The sequence below is a fragment of the Panicum virgatum genome, chromosome 1K (assembly GCF_016808335.1).
Source record: "Panicum virgatum strain AP13 chromosome 1K, P.virgatum_v5, whole genome shotgun sequence".
NCBI lineage: Eukaryota > Viridiplantae > Streptophyta > Magnoliopsida > Poales > Poaceae > Panicum > Panicum virgatum.
In genome coordinates this window covers 47,269,653-47,284,090 of record NC_053136.1, presented here as the reverse complement: position 1 = coordinate 47,284,090, position 14,438 = coordinate 47,269,653, and the positions used below count along the sequence as shown (strand labels likewise).

Genomic DNA, 14,438 nt, shown 5'->3' with positions numbered 1-14,438 from the left:
TCGCCGGCGGCCGCCCCGCCCACCTCCCACCCCTCGCCGGCCACCCCCCTCCCCCACCCCTCCCTCTCATCTGGCTCGCCGGCCACTTCACCCTCCCCTGGTTCGGGGAGGAAGATGAAAAGGGCGGGGCTATTCTTCTGCGACGCATCGGCTGGCAGCCGCGCGCGCGATGAATAGCCCCCCGCGTTAAGCCCTCCGTCGTTCGATATCCGGAGCTTCCACGTGTACGGCATCGAGGGCAGGGCTGCAGCGAATGCAGTTTGCAGCCCGCCTGCACCGAATTTTTTTTCCGCTTCGTGGAGGATACCAAACATGTTTAGTGGCCCTAGCTAGCTTATGCAGGCATGCATTCACATGCACACGCGTGTGGAAACCGAGTTTGCCCCTATTAATTTCTTCCTTTTTTGAGCCCAAGTCCAATAGGAAATACATTTTTATGTGATATGAACTTGGACTCTTTAGATTAAATCTAGACCTTTAGATCTTCATAAAATCCAACGGTACATATTCTTTTTATTTAGGATTAACGTGAGAATTTCTAGACCCTCTCAGCGAATGTGGTTGCTTCTTTTAACACTGTTGTATTAAAATAATAGACTAGGCAGCAATATCCATGGCAAACATGGGAAACCAAAACTATAAACAAGATTCGTACAAAGTCCTAGAGAACAAATCATAAGCTACATTTTAACGTGTTCCAAACTTTAATACGATTTCTTGAGTTTCATTTTGCAAGCATTCAAGATTTAAGATTGGACTTTTGAACCTCAAGAAAGTCTATTGGCATGTCAAATGTCAAAGCCATACTTACGAGATTCAAGCAATTTTAAAAGTGACACCAAGTTTTAAAATGTGGCTTCTAGTTTAAAAAAAAATGCTCCACTAAAGGAATATCCGCAACCGACTCAGAATTCATGGTGAATAAGGTTAGTAGGTGAAAGTAGTATTTTTTCCATAGAGAAGAAATTTTTCTTTCCTTTTTCCGAGAAAAAAATAAAAAGACACTCAAGTTATATTTGCTACCTCACCAACAAGTGTTTTTGCACAGAATAATAATTTTAAGAGACATAAGTTTTATATTCTCTTTTTGATAGTCCTATTTCAAAAATCAAATTATTCTCCTTTTGATAGTCCTATTTGAGTTGATATCTTGGGAATAGTATGGATGCCCCTTCGATTCATGTGCAAAGTAACTTTTCTAGAAAAAAAGTTTGGTGAATGGACTTAGTTAGTAATTAATCTATATTTTTCCATCCACATCCATAGTTTTTCTTTCCTCACATTGCGTCACACCTACATATATTTTTGATATTTCCTTCTTTAAACGAACCTTTAATGTGAGCTACGCGTTTAACATGAAAAATCTATGTTCGCATCGCTTCCTCTATACATGTATACACAAGTTACGTGTTAGCGCATATCATTTAAAACTATTATTTTTATATAACATTGAAAGAAATGTCCACAAAAATTAATGAAATAAACAGCTAGGTAATTTAGGTTCTAAATGCGCACCTTGAGATATTTTTATAATAACATATGTAAGTAATTTGTATTCGACTTTAGATGCCATTTAGGTTATTTTCAATGATAACATACATGTTTAATTTAGATACAAATTAAGGGGTTACTTTTTTTAGTGGAATAGGCGGAAAATTGAGATGAAAACTAAGAGTTATTTAGATTTTGTTTGTAATGATAGAAATGGGTTGTTCAAATATAGATGAACTAGCCTATCAATCCGTGCTACTGCACGGGCTAATTATAATTATTATAAAAATAAAACTTATTGTTAATAATTATAATTATCTATCTCACACTCTTTTTGATCTATTAAATATTCTAACACATACTCTAAACTACATATCTATCATTATCTAGTTGCAATAGATTTTATTTTCATCACACATCCCTATATGCTTGATATATATTTAATTGGATCACTTATTGCTAATAGATTTTATTTTGCATCACACATTTCTATTTCCGTAGAGTGTTCACCTAGGATTCTAGATAGCTTCACGCAAAGACTTAAAATGATTCTTCAATCAATAATAATATGATGTAGTTAGTTATTTTAAATTATTTTTATAATAGCAAAAGGTGTGTGCTTTTTTTAGAAAAGATGATTGATATAATGACTATGATGATTATTGCCTAAAGGATTGGTGCCTTATATTTATGATGTTTTCTAGTGTGTGCCACGAGGAATTGTTCAGTAACGTTATGATATAAGAATCTTTCATATGTTTTTAGCCTAAAAGATTGGTGGCCTTATATTTATGATTTTTATGAATTTTTTCTAGTGTGTCTCACGAGGTAACGTTAGGATATAAGATTCTTCCATATGTTTTTGAGGATATTTATAATAAGATTTCTTCATATGATACGAGGCGGGCATGGTCTGGGTCCAGTATCGGCGCTGATGCTCACTAGTCCGGCCCGTTTAGTCTACCCGCGTAAACCCGGCCCATACGCCCAGGTCTACAGCCCAATCTCCCACCCTTGCGTCCTCAGACTCTGCTCCCCCGACGGCCGTCCGCCCGTCGCGTCGCTTCGAGTGCGCATCAGCGCATGCGCCCCTCGCAGTCCGCGACTCGCTTCCTCCTCCTCCTTCCCGTTCCCCATTCATCCTAAAGGCCTAAACCCTAGCCTCGCCTCTCCCCGCGCTCCGGCCGCTGGTGCGTCCCCTCCTTCGCCGGACGCCGCGCCGGTGCAAGTACCCGCCGCCGCCAGCGCATCTCGTCCAGGGCTGCACGCCCACCTGCGCCCTGTGGGCTGTGCGCCCCCAACGCGAGTTCGACGCCGACCACCGCCAGGTCGACGCCGTCTGCTCGGTCCACCGCGGGTGGCAGCGCCGCCGGACGGCGCCCTCCAGTGCGGCAGCGCGTGCTGGTCCGGTCTCGCGGCTCCCAGATCCCGCCGCGGCACCCGCAGGTTGGTACTTTGACTGTGGCATAGTTTAATTTCAACCTAGCTGGACTCTTAGACTTGCATGCTCGCGCCATTTTTGAGGGCCGCCGCCGCCTGGACGCCACTGCCGTAGCGTGGGATCCGATCCGTCTTGTGTTGGATGCTTCTTGTTTGTTTGCTAGGACCCCTAGCTTCCTTGGAGCGATTGCTCGTTTTGTTATGCAGAATTTCTTTACCCTTATTGCGGCGATCCTTGAATCCAATTTTTATATTTGTCTCTCCAATCCATCCACACTGCGTGTGTAGGTGATTTGGTTTATTTTCTGAGCTTGAGGCTTCAAGAGAATCTCCTCGCCTAGTCAGCCGCTAGCTTTAGACCGGGGCTTCTGCCAGCAGTTATTTGTTGGCACTGCTCTGTCTGGGGGCTTTAGCCATTTCCAGTGGAGTTTGTGTTGTTAGGGACTTGTGATGTTTGGCTTTCGAGGTTCCATTGCGTGTAGTTGTATGTTAGGAGGCAATGCTGTATGGATTTGTTGTTTTAACAATGCCAATGTGGCTATCCTGCATGATCATAGGGCTGACATGATATCAGTACCTTATACTTTTGTCACTAGAGTGAGAAATTTATCATATCTGAGTGTCCCTGAAGTCTGAATGGTGTTGTCCTCTTTTATACGCACCAGTGGGATATTAATTGATTTCATCAAAGTCGTCACCCCGGCCTGTATTAGCTCAATGCACGATTCAGTAGCTCAGTTTAGTGGCAGGAGATGGGGATATTGTGTCATGGCTCTGTCAGTTGGCATGGAGTGTTTAGTTCTGTAACCTAAGCTTTGAAATAGTATTTATCTGCAACTTTACGAATTACTTGATTATATAGCTATTGAATGGATTTAGTGCTACTCGGAACTAGAGGAAAATGTTACTCTGCTATGTAGCTGTGGGTTTTCTTTAGCTGTTTCCATGATTGAAATACGAAAAACAGGCATCACAATCGTGTGTCGGACCACGAGTTCTTCACCTTTCATTGTATTGATCCACCTCCTCCATTTTCTTATTATTATAGCCTTTGACTGTGCTCTTGGTCTTATTTAGTGAATCAGAATGCCAAATAGCTACAGAACGTAGTTAATCCAGGAACTAGTCCTAAAAGTGTGGTATGAGGGGCTTTGATGTTCATGTGAATTCCTGTATGTTAGCTGTTAATTCTTGAAAAAATCGTCACAAAGGATCGAATGGGGAGTGTGAAAAGTCGTCTGGTTTTTATCATGCTTTAATATCAAGACATATTGGTGTTTCAGAAATATGCACCACTATTGCTTGGAGACCTTCTTTCCCTGTAGCAATAAAAAATCATCATACTGTATCATCTGCATTTCTCCACATTTGCAGCATTTTCTTGTTACTATTACTACAAATCACTAGAGTTTCAACAGGTGCTAACTAATTCAGTGACAGTTACTGTGCTGTTGATGTGTGCCAGTCCCAGTTCGCCGCACATGCCCTAAGATATGAGATAGTCTTGTGAAAGAGATTGGAAAGATGCATCAAAAGGTCCCAGGTCAAAGCTGGACCATGAGACAAGAGCTAGGCGTCAGAAGGTTAGTTCACAGAATTGATAGTTCATTATCGTGTCATCTCTCTCCATCTCCTGCACTGCGCAGGTTTACTTGGCATATTATACTTAAACCTTTGTATTGTCATTTTTTATGGTGTCATGCCCCTAAAGGGGAGAGCATTGTTCTTTGTACATTTTCTGCTATTGTTTAATGTTAGTAAATTCTTTACTCTACTAACTTTTGATTTTGATTACATTACCTGAAACTGTGATCTCATTGTTACAGGCTCTTGAACCCCCAAGGGAGCCTCGACGGCCAAAAGTTCACTGGGACCATGTCCTTGCTGAGATGGTGTGGTTGGCAAAGGTTGCTTGCTATCATTTTATGTTTCCAAATTGCAATCCTTCTATCTCATTGAGGAAAAGCGCTTCGTTTATCATGAAATGGTAATTATAATTTTTTGGGGGCATACTTAAATTTGCATATGTTGCAGGAGTTTGATTCTGAAAGAAAATGGAAGTTTCTATGGCAAAAAAGATTGCTCAAAGAGCCAACAAGAGCATTGTTGACCAAGCAACAAAGGGGGAGCGAAAACAGAAGGTTTGGCTCATCTGGGTTATATATCTCATCTATGAAATATTAGCTATATATTTCTCAGTTTGGTGATTTTTTTTCTTACAGGAGGAGGAGCATAGAATGAGAAAAGTTGCCGCAAATATTTCTAAGGATGTGAAGAAGTTCTGGATCAAAATAGAAAAACTGGCAAGTTCATTTATTCTTTTTAACGTCATCGATTACTGTAAAACATGCATTAGGATATTCCTTGTTCGAAGAAATTTAGCTATATTGGTTTGGTTTGAGGAAAGCAGGTTGTCTATAAGCATCAACTGGAGCTTGAGGAGAGGAAGAAAAGGCCCTTGATAAACAGCTTGATTTCCTTTTAGGTCAAACTGAAAGGTATGTCAGTGTTACTTTTGTTCATTTGACATGTAGAAGTTTAATTTTATTCCTATATGTATATCAATGTCCTGCCCTGTTTCCTTGGTACGATTTTCACCAGGTATTCAACAATGTTGGCGGAGAACCTTGTGGACATGCCCTATCCCCAAAAACTGGAAAATGGAACTTTGCAGACAAATCAATCATCTCAACCTGAGGAAGTAGCAGAAGAGAATGTAAATGCAGCAATAACTGATGATCCTGGTTTGTAGCTTAATGATGTACTTTGCATCTCAAAGATCCCCCCTTTTTTTTGTGGGGGGGGGGGCATTTGTGTTCTTGCCCCTAATTTATATTGCAATTGTGATTGTACCCTCGTTTTCCTTAACTTTGTGATTTCACCCTTGCTGTTCACACGTCAATGCGATTTTGCCCCTGTTGACAGGGGCAAGATGGGGGTAAAATCATAAAGTTAAGGAAAACGTGGGTATAATCACAATAGCCCTGCAAAGTAGGGGCCAAAACACCAATTTCTCTTTTTTTGGGGGTTTAAACGGTTTCTGTTTGCAGATAATATGGAAGAGGATGATGATTATGAAAGCTCCTTGGATGAAGCCTGTAAGCCATTTCAGTTCCCTGGTTCAGTTTTTCCTTTTATTGAAAGTATAATTGTAGGGAATACTATGTATCAATGCATGTTATTATATTCTGCTGTGTGAGAATTCACTATATTGAATAGATTTTAACATTCTGTTAGGTGCATGTACAAGAATGACAATTTTTCTGCATAGGAATCACACTTTGTATGTGTGAATGCTGCAGGAAGATGATGAGCGTACAATTGATGAGGATGAAGCTCAGATCACTGAAGCTGAGCGCAATGAAGAATTAGCTGCTTTGGCAGAAGGAGACCTACCACTGGATGATATTCTCAAGATGTATACAGAAACTAAAGGTGATCTCCAACAACAGTTCTCTTTTACCCACTTCCATATATAGAAGGGAACAATTCTACGCTACTTGACATCCAATTGATAATTTGATCAGTCAAATATTTCTCAGTTAGCAGGGAAAGCAGTCCAGACAGCAAAGACACGTTAAGTAACTTAGTCTCGAAGAATTTGATTGTAGGTGAGATAGTGTACAGACCCTCATGGCATTAGTAAGATGATTTACTTAGACTCCTGGATCACATTTCTTTTGATTGATGCAGATTTTTTTATTTGCCTTTTCAGATTCTTTGAACCAGGCCAATGGCTACGATCATAAAGAATCATGTGACGATGGCAACTCGTCAAGTGATGATTGCAACTCTTCAAGTCATGATGGCAATTCTTCTGAGGAAGAAGACGACGACCAATCTTATGCTGATTTTGTTAAGAAGAATCATGTACACTTCTGCATCTTATTTGTGCCTGTGTTGGGTTTATTCTATATTCATTTTTTTTGGATCCTGGACATAGAACTTTCTCAAGCTATACCACCGTACTTTCTTAACTTTTCAGGGAAGAAGTAATGGTAATATCTCTTCTATCGATGAGCAGGCATGTTCTAATCATCTATGCTGTTTATAGTTTCTTTCTCGTTCATCTTAATGCTATATATTTTCTTCCCAATCACTGCCGGACGATGAGCTCCCCGTTAATAATTCTTATGTGTGGTAAATGGTAGTAACTAGTAAGTGGTCTTTTGGAATCAGCTGCCTAAGTGGTATGAAACTGAGTTTTAACCGTAGCTATGCATGGACTACCCAAGTATCTGCCCAACTTAGCTTCTTATTGAAGAGTGGAAAAAAAAGTACCACTATTTCATTTAGATATTGAATCAAGAATACAGTGCCCCTATTTCATGAAATCTCCACCTACCCAACCTCTACTGACAGCTTTAAAAACTATGTGGAAGAGTGGAAAAAGATTGCAATAACTAGTACATTCTTGATTACTGAATGTGCATATTTAAGCTACAATTCCTAGTAAAATATAGATATAACCATGCGCGTACCACTTAATACATTGTGGCATGGAGGAGTAATTGGTAACATTAAGAAGGTCGCAAGATTTACAACAACAACAACATAGCCTTTTTTCCCAAGCAAGTTGGGGTAGGCTAGAGATGAAACCCGAAAGAAATAAATTATCCATAGTGACTAATTATTTCAAACAAATTATTTCGGCAATGTCGATGTTGACTAATTTGCTCAATTATTTTCCACTAACTGTACCTGGGTGTCTGGCTTCAGCTTTGGCTTCGTCATGGGTAGTAAAGCTAGATCAAATGGTCTGTTTTTTAGGTGAACTAGATGAACGTTGGCCAAAAGCAATGTTTTTGTTTTTCCTATTTGTGGACTATACGGTTGTGTACTTGTGTGGTTAATATAACTGAGATTCTTTTTTCAGGAGGATGAAGACTATGTTGCTTCTGATGAAGATGAAGGAAAGGTAGCTTATCCATAGTGATCTTGTTTTCTCATTGTTCTTGTTTCCTCTAATAGTTTTGCCATTACATCAACTTTGGTGTGACTTCATATTTGAAAGTCAGGAAAATGTAGTTCATCCATTAGTAAAGTTGACGTATGTCTCATGATTCATAATATTTGGTCATCTCTTTGACAGGATGATGAAACAACTTTGTCTGAGGAGGAGGAGCTGGCAAAGAAAGAAGTTTCTGATCATCTGGACGAGGTGATTTTTGCCATCAATATGAAATATCATTGAATTGTTTGCATTGTCATGCATAGTTCCTTTTTTTGCAACAAGCAAAAACTTGGCAGCACACTAGTTCCGGGAGATTCATTTGTTAGCATTGTTATCATATGCAATTATGCAAGGCTATCGATTTCCATATTCCAGAAGTTTGCATGTTTAATTTTGGATCTGAACTCTAGTGCTGTGTATATCAACTATCAAGATATGAAATTAGCGAAAATTTTCATTTGCTCGTCTTGGTCATACATGTTTTGTTTCACGTTGGATTAATATGTACAAAGATTCCTTTCGTTAGATGAATGCCACTTAAAAGTGCACAGTTTTGAGAAGGAATCTGACTACTTTAGATGCAACCGTATTTATATTAGAGATGTATCCATTTGTGGACTTTTTAGGAAAATGCCCTTAGATTCTTGCAGCATTAGGGAGAGTAATGCTACTGGCCTTCTATACCTTTTGTCAGAATCCCCCCCCCTGCGCACACGCAGGCATGTAGGGAGGGAGGGAGACACACACAGCGAACTGGCATTTAACATTAAACCTTAAATCCTTAATTGTAGGCTTTGTGATTTAACTGGTGAACATAATCTAGCCAATTGAATGGGAGAACGTACAACTAACTGTGAAGGATATAGTACCTCAATTAGGAAGATCACAGTATATTATATTTTCAATAGAACAGTGCTAAAGGTCAAAATGCACAGTATACTGTTTATGCAGAAGGGCCTGATGTCCAACATTGCCCCATCCAAGATTTTGTGTAGCCAAGTCCTTTTTGTGATTAAGGGTTCAGAGGTTGTAGTTGGACTAGGGCCATTTTATGGTCATTAGTTACTTATAAGCTCCTAATTTACTAGCTTCGCAATGACAGAGGTCCCACTAGGGTTCTGCTAACTATGGTTTGGTGGTCATATTTCCTTTACGCAGATTAAGTTATTGCAAAAGGAGAGTGAGATACCACTAGAAGAACTTGTGATGTACCAGAAGGTATACTTGGATTTTCCCACTTGCTTTCTTGACAATTCACTAGGATCCATTTGTAACCTTTTTTTATATTTAGGATGGCTATGCAGATCATGAAACAATGGAGTTGGAGAATTCACCCTGTCTTGTTGAAGAGACTAATACTGATATGCCTTTGGATGACCAATCTGCAAACATTTTAGAAGTGAACAGTGATACATTTGTGGATCACCTATCCATTGATGTGCTGAAAACTGAACATAATGTGAGTGCTAATTCTCTGCAATCAGAAATAGCACCAGAGCCTTGTGCACAACAAAATTTTGTGGAAGAGAATATCTCACTGATGTTAACACGGTTAATGGAGATAAAGTGATGATGTAATTGCTGACGCTGCAGCTGCTGCCAGATCAGCACAACCAACTGGTAACACCTTCATGACAACAAAGTGCGCACGAAATTCCCATTCCTTCTTAAGCATTCGCTTCGAGATACCAGCATATAGGGTTGGATTGGTTGGTTGCTATGTATGAGAAGAGGCTTAATGGAATTCTAGCAGATGAAATGGGTTTAGGCAAGACAATCATGACTATCTCCTTGCTTGCACACCTTGCGTGTGAAAGGGGATATGGGGTCCTCATCTTATTGTTGTACCGACAAGTGTTATGCTAAATTGGGAGACAGAATTTCTCAAGTGGTGTCCTGCTTTTAAAATATTAACTTACTTTGGAAGTGCAAAGGAGAGAAAGCAGAAGCGTCAGGGCTGGATGAAACCAAATTACTTCCATGTTTGCATCACAACATACAGGCTTGTCATCCAGGACTCTAAAGTGTTTAAGCGAAAAAAGTGGAAATATCTTATTCTTGATGAGGCTCATCTGATAAAGAACTGGAAATCACAGCGATGGCAGACTTTGCTTAACTTTAATTCGAAGCGACGCATTCTTTTGACTGGAACGCCACTGCAAAATGACCTTATGGAACTTTGGTCCCTGATGCATTTTCTGATGCCTCATGTATTTCAGTCTCATCAGGAGTTCAAGGATTGGTTCTGCAATCCAATTTCAGGAATGGTGGAGGGCCAAGATAAAGTAAATAAAGAAGTTATAGACCGATTGCACAATGTCCTTCGTCCATTTATACTGCGGCGACTGAAAAGAGATGTTGAGAAACAGTTACCTAAGAAGCACGAGCATGTCATATATTGCCGACTTCAAGAAGGCAAAGGAACTTATATGAAGATTTTATTGCTAGCTCAGAGACACAAGCAACACTAGCAAGTGGGAATTATTTTGGCATGATAAGTATCATTATGCAACTTAGAAAGGTCTGTAACCATCCAGATCTTTTGAAGGTCGCTCAATAATAAGCTCATTTGACATGGCTGGGATTAACATGCATCTGAGCTATTCAGTATGCATGCTCCTTGATAAGACTCCATTTTCTCAGGTTGATCTATCTGAAATGAATTTTCTGTTTACTCAAAATGAATTTAGCATGAGTTCCTGGGAAACTGACGAGGTGGTTGCTGCTTTTCCTCCGGGTAGTACCTCCCAGGACACTGATTGAATGTTTCTTGCTCTAATAAGGATCATCAGGGAGGTAATGTAACAAATATTTTTGAAGATATTCAGAAAGCCCTACGGGAGGAGAGAATAAAGGAATCTAGAGAAAGGGCAGCTTCCATTGCATGGTGGAATAGGGTACGGTGTCAAAAGAGGCCTGTCTATGGCACAGACATGAGAGAAGTTTTGACTGTAAAGCATCCTGTATCTGATATTCTCGAGAAGAGGAACAACCCTTTGTGCCACATGGATTATTCATCGAGCCTTGCAGATCTTGTTCTTCCATCTGTGGGACGCTTTCAGAAAATGCTTGATGTTGTTGAATCATTTACATTTGCAATTCCTGCTGCTCGAGCTCCTCCCCCTGTTTGCTGGTGCAGCAAAGGAAAGTCTCCTGTTTTTATTGATCCGGCGTACAGAGAAAAATGCATGAATGAGTTCTCCCCATGCTGTCTCCTATAAGGTCTGCTATTGTTCGCCGTCAGGTTTACTTTCCTGATAGGCGTTTGATCCAGTTTGATTGTGGAAAGTTGCAGGAACTTGCTATTCTGCTGAGGCGTTTGAAGTCAGAAGGGCACAGGGCCTTGATATTTACTCAGATGACTAAGATGCTTGATGTCCTGGAAGAGTTCATAAATTTATATGGATATACATATTTACGTTTAGATGGTTCTACACCTCCAGAAGAGAGGCAGACCCTGATGCAGAGGTTCAACACAAATCCGAAGTTTTTCCTTTTTATTCTATCTACTCGTAGTGGTGGTGTGGGAATCAACCTAGTAGGTGCAGACACTGTCATATTCTATGACAGTGACTGGAACCCTGCAATGGACCAACAGGCACAGGACAGATGTCACAGGATTGGTCAGACTCGCGAAGTCCACATATATAGACTCATTAGTGAAAGCACTAGAGGAGAACATTCTGAAGAAAGCGAATCAGAAACGAGCTCTTGATGATCTAGTGATACAGCGAGGCAGCTACAATACAGAGTTCTTCAAGAAGCTTGATCCTATGGAGTTTTTTCCGGGCACACATCTCTTCGTGTGGAAGACCAGCAGAAAGACTGCTCTGTAAGTCCTGGATCTTCAAATGATTTGGATGTGGCTTTGTCAAATGCAGATGTTGAAGCGGCTATTAGACAAGCAGAAGATGAAGCTGACTATATGGCTCTTAAGAAGCTGGAGCAGGAAGAAGCCGTGGACAATCAAGAGTTCAGTGAGGAGGTTGCTGTAGACCCGAGGATGATGAATTGGTAAATGAGGACGATGTAAACCCGATGAACAAATTAATGAAGAACACAGATATAACTCTTCAGATGTGGAGAGGGAGAAGAATGTTGCTTGCCCATCAATCAATTAAACAAAGAAAAGGCTATTGCATTGGCTGTTGGTGATGAAGATACAGACATGCTTGCTGATGTGAAACAGATGGCTGCCGCCGCAGCTGCTGCAGGACAAGCAAGTTCGTCCTTTGAAAACCAGCTCCGGCCAATTGATAGATATGCAATGCGCTTTATGGAACTCTGGGATCCAGTAATTGACAAAGCTGCTATAAATCATCAAGTAAATGTTGAGGAGGAAGAATGGGAGCTCGATCGTATTGAAAAACTCAAGAGGATTTAGAAGCGGAAATTGATGAAGACCAGGAACCACTTTCTTATGAGTGTAAGTAATTTTATGTCAATGTTGATGTCCATTTTGCTACTTTGGAAGATTTTGTTCAGTGTCACACTTGCATTTCTGCATTTTAGCTGAGCGAGTGTCCACATAAACATATTTTTCCTTTTTTATGCTTCAGTATTTTAACATAATCTCAATTGCAGCATGGGATCTTGATTTTGCTACAACAGCATATCGCCAACATGTTGAGGCTTTAACTCAAAAGCAGGTCATTTAGACTTACTAACTTGTGTTCTTATGTGCCTCTCTTGAAATGTAATGCATGTTAATCTGACTGGTTTAAATTGCAGTTGTTGGAAGAACAGGAAAGACAGGCTCGGGAAGCAGCAAAAGAATTGGAGGAGATGAATGATAATATGAGGTAGTGAATGGATTTTTTTTCTTCTTCTGGACAATTCTAGTTATATGCAATAGTATACTTTTTTTGTTCTCAGTTGCACTTCACTTCTGTGTCAATTTGCAGTATTAGCACGCTATGTACCCACCTGTTATTTGAAATGCATCTTTCTCTGGCTTGACATTTTTTCTTAGGCTATAACTTCCCTTTGATACACTATTGACTTCATTTTCACATCCTTCTGCAGCAGTCACCGTATAAAGTCAAAAAAGAACAAAAGAAGACAGGCAAGTTCAAATCCTTGAAAAGAGGGCGTTTATCATCCGAGTCGGAGGTCATACTGGAGGAAACCTCTATAGATACAATGAGCATTGATGACATGCACCCTCACCTGAGCATATGAGTGATGACTCACCACGCCATTATTCTAACAAGCGTAAGAAGATTATGTCTGCTACTGAGGAAAACAGTAACAGCAAAGTTTGAAGAAGTTCAAGAAAGCCACTAAATCAAATTGTCTCCGAGGCCTTGTCACCTAGGCACTTGAGGGAAGAGCTTAATGATTCAGATCCAAAATCAGCATCTAGAACTAAGAGTGATGGAAGAATTTCCATCCCTTGCATGCCAGTAAAACGTGTTATTTTAATAAAGCCTGAGAGACTAAAAAAGAAGGGACTATGGTCTCGTGATTGTACTTCAGACTCATGGACATCTGAGGAAGATGCAGTTCTTTGTGCAACTGTACATGAGTATGGTCCTCTTTGGGAACTGGCAAGTGATTTTCTTCATTCCTTACCAGGTGGGCATTTTATAGGGGAAGATATCGTCATCCTGTGCATTGCTGTGAGAGATACCGAGAACTATTCTGCAAATATGCAATGTCAGCAACAGATAATTCTAACAGTGAAAAGGTTCCTTCTGGACTGGAAAGGCTATACTGAGAGTATCTGAGGTGAGTTGATATCATGTGCATATTTTGACAAGGATTAACATTATTATATTTCTTAAGATAGTGAGATCATGCAAGTGAATGCCCCAGACATAATTTGTATTATCCATAGAAACCCTCTGTTGTAGTAACTTGAAGTAGAATTTCTTAATCTTTGTTTTCTAAATTGGCCAGTTTGTCAAAAAAACTGACACATGACATGCTATAAGCGTAACTGGTATGTGATAAGCACCAAACACTGTGTTATTCCTGGTGTTTGAATTGTCTATATGGCAAATTATCGTCAAGCATAGCTTGAATCCATGCAGGCAGAGCATGTGTACTTCTGTGTTCCTTGCTTAATCCAGGTCTTAGCCTGTTAAAGTGCATTTTTAGCAAGTTTTAGGCGCAATCAACTGCTCACATAAAACTAGTGGCTGTGTTGCAAATGTTGATTTATTTATCATGTCTTTTTTCAGGATCAAGCTCAGATGTTGTGAATGTGACCAGTGAACTTCCTAACAATGAATTGCTTCTCCCAGAAACCTTCATGACTGTACTTTCATCTGTCTGGAGATCAAAATGTTGGCGGTCCCCACCGTGTTACAAGTACTTACTCTAGCACTACGTATGTTTTCTCCTGCGAAAAAGCATGGTGAATCAAGTGAGAACTGGCCCATGGTAAACTTTAGACCAAGCACCAATCTAGTGAGGACAGCCCTCGCAGATGCTCAGGCTCAATGCACACGAATGGCGATTCCGCCCACCAATGAGAAATCAGGAATACCACCAGAATTATTTAGAATTAGAGTTGGATTTCTTGACAGATCAACATCGTTATGATGAG

General features: G+C 40.1%; 1 pseudogene; it reads left to right on the top strand.

Annotated features, from left to right (window-relative positions):
• Positions 1-4,460: 4,460 nt before the first annotated feature.
• Positions 4,461-13,604, top strand: LOC120655962 (annotated as a pseudogene).
• The last annotated feature ends 834 nt before the right edge of the window (positions 13,605-14,438 follow it).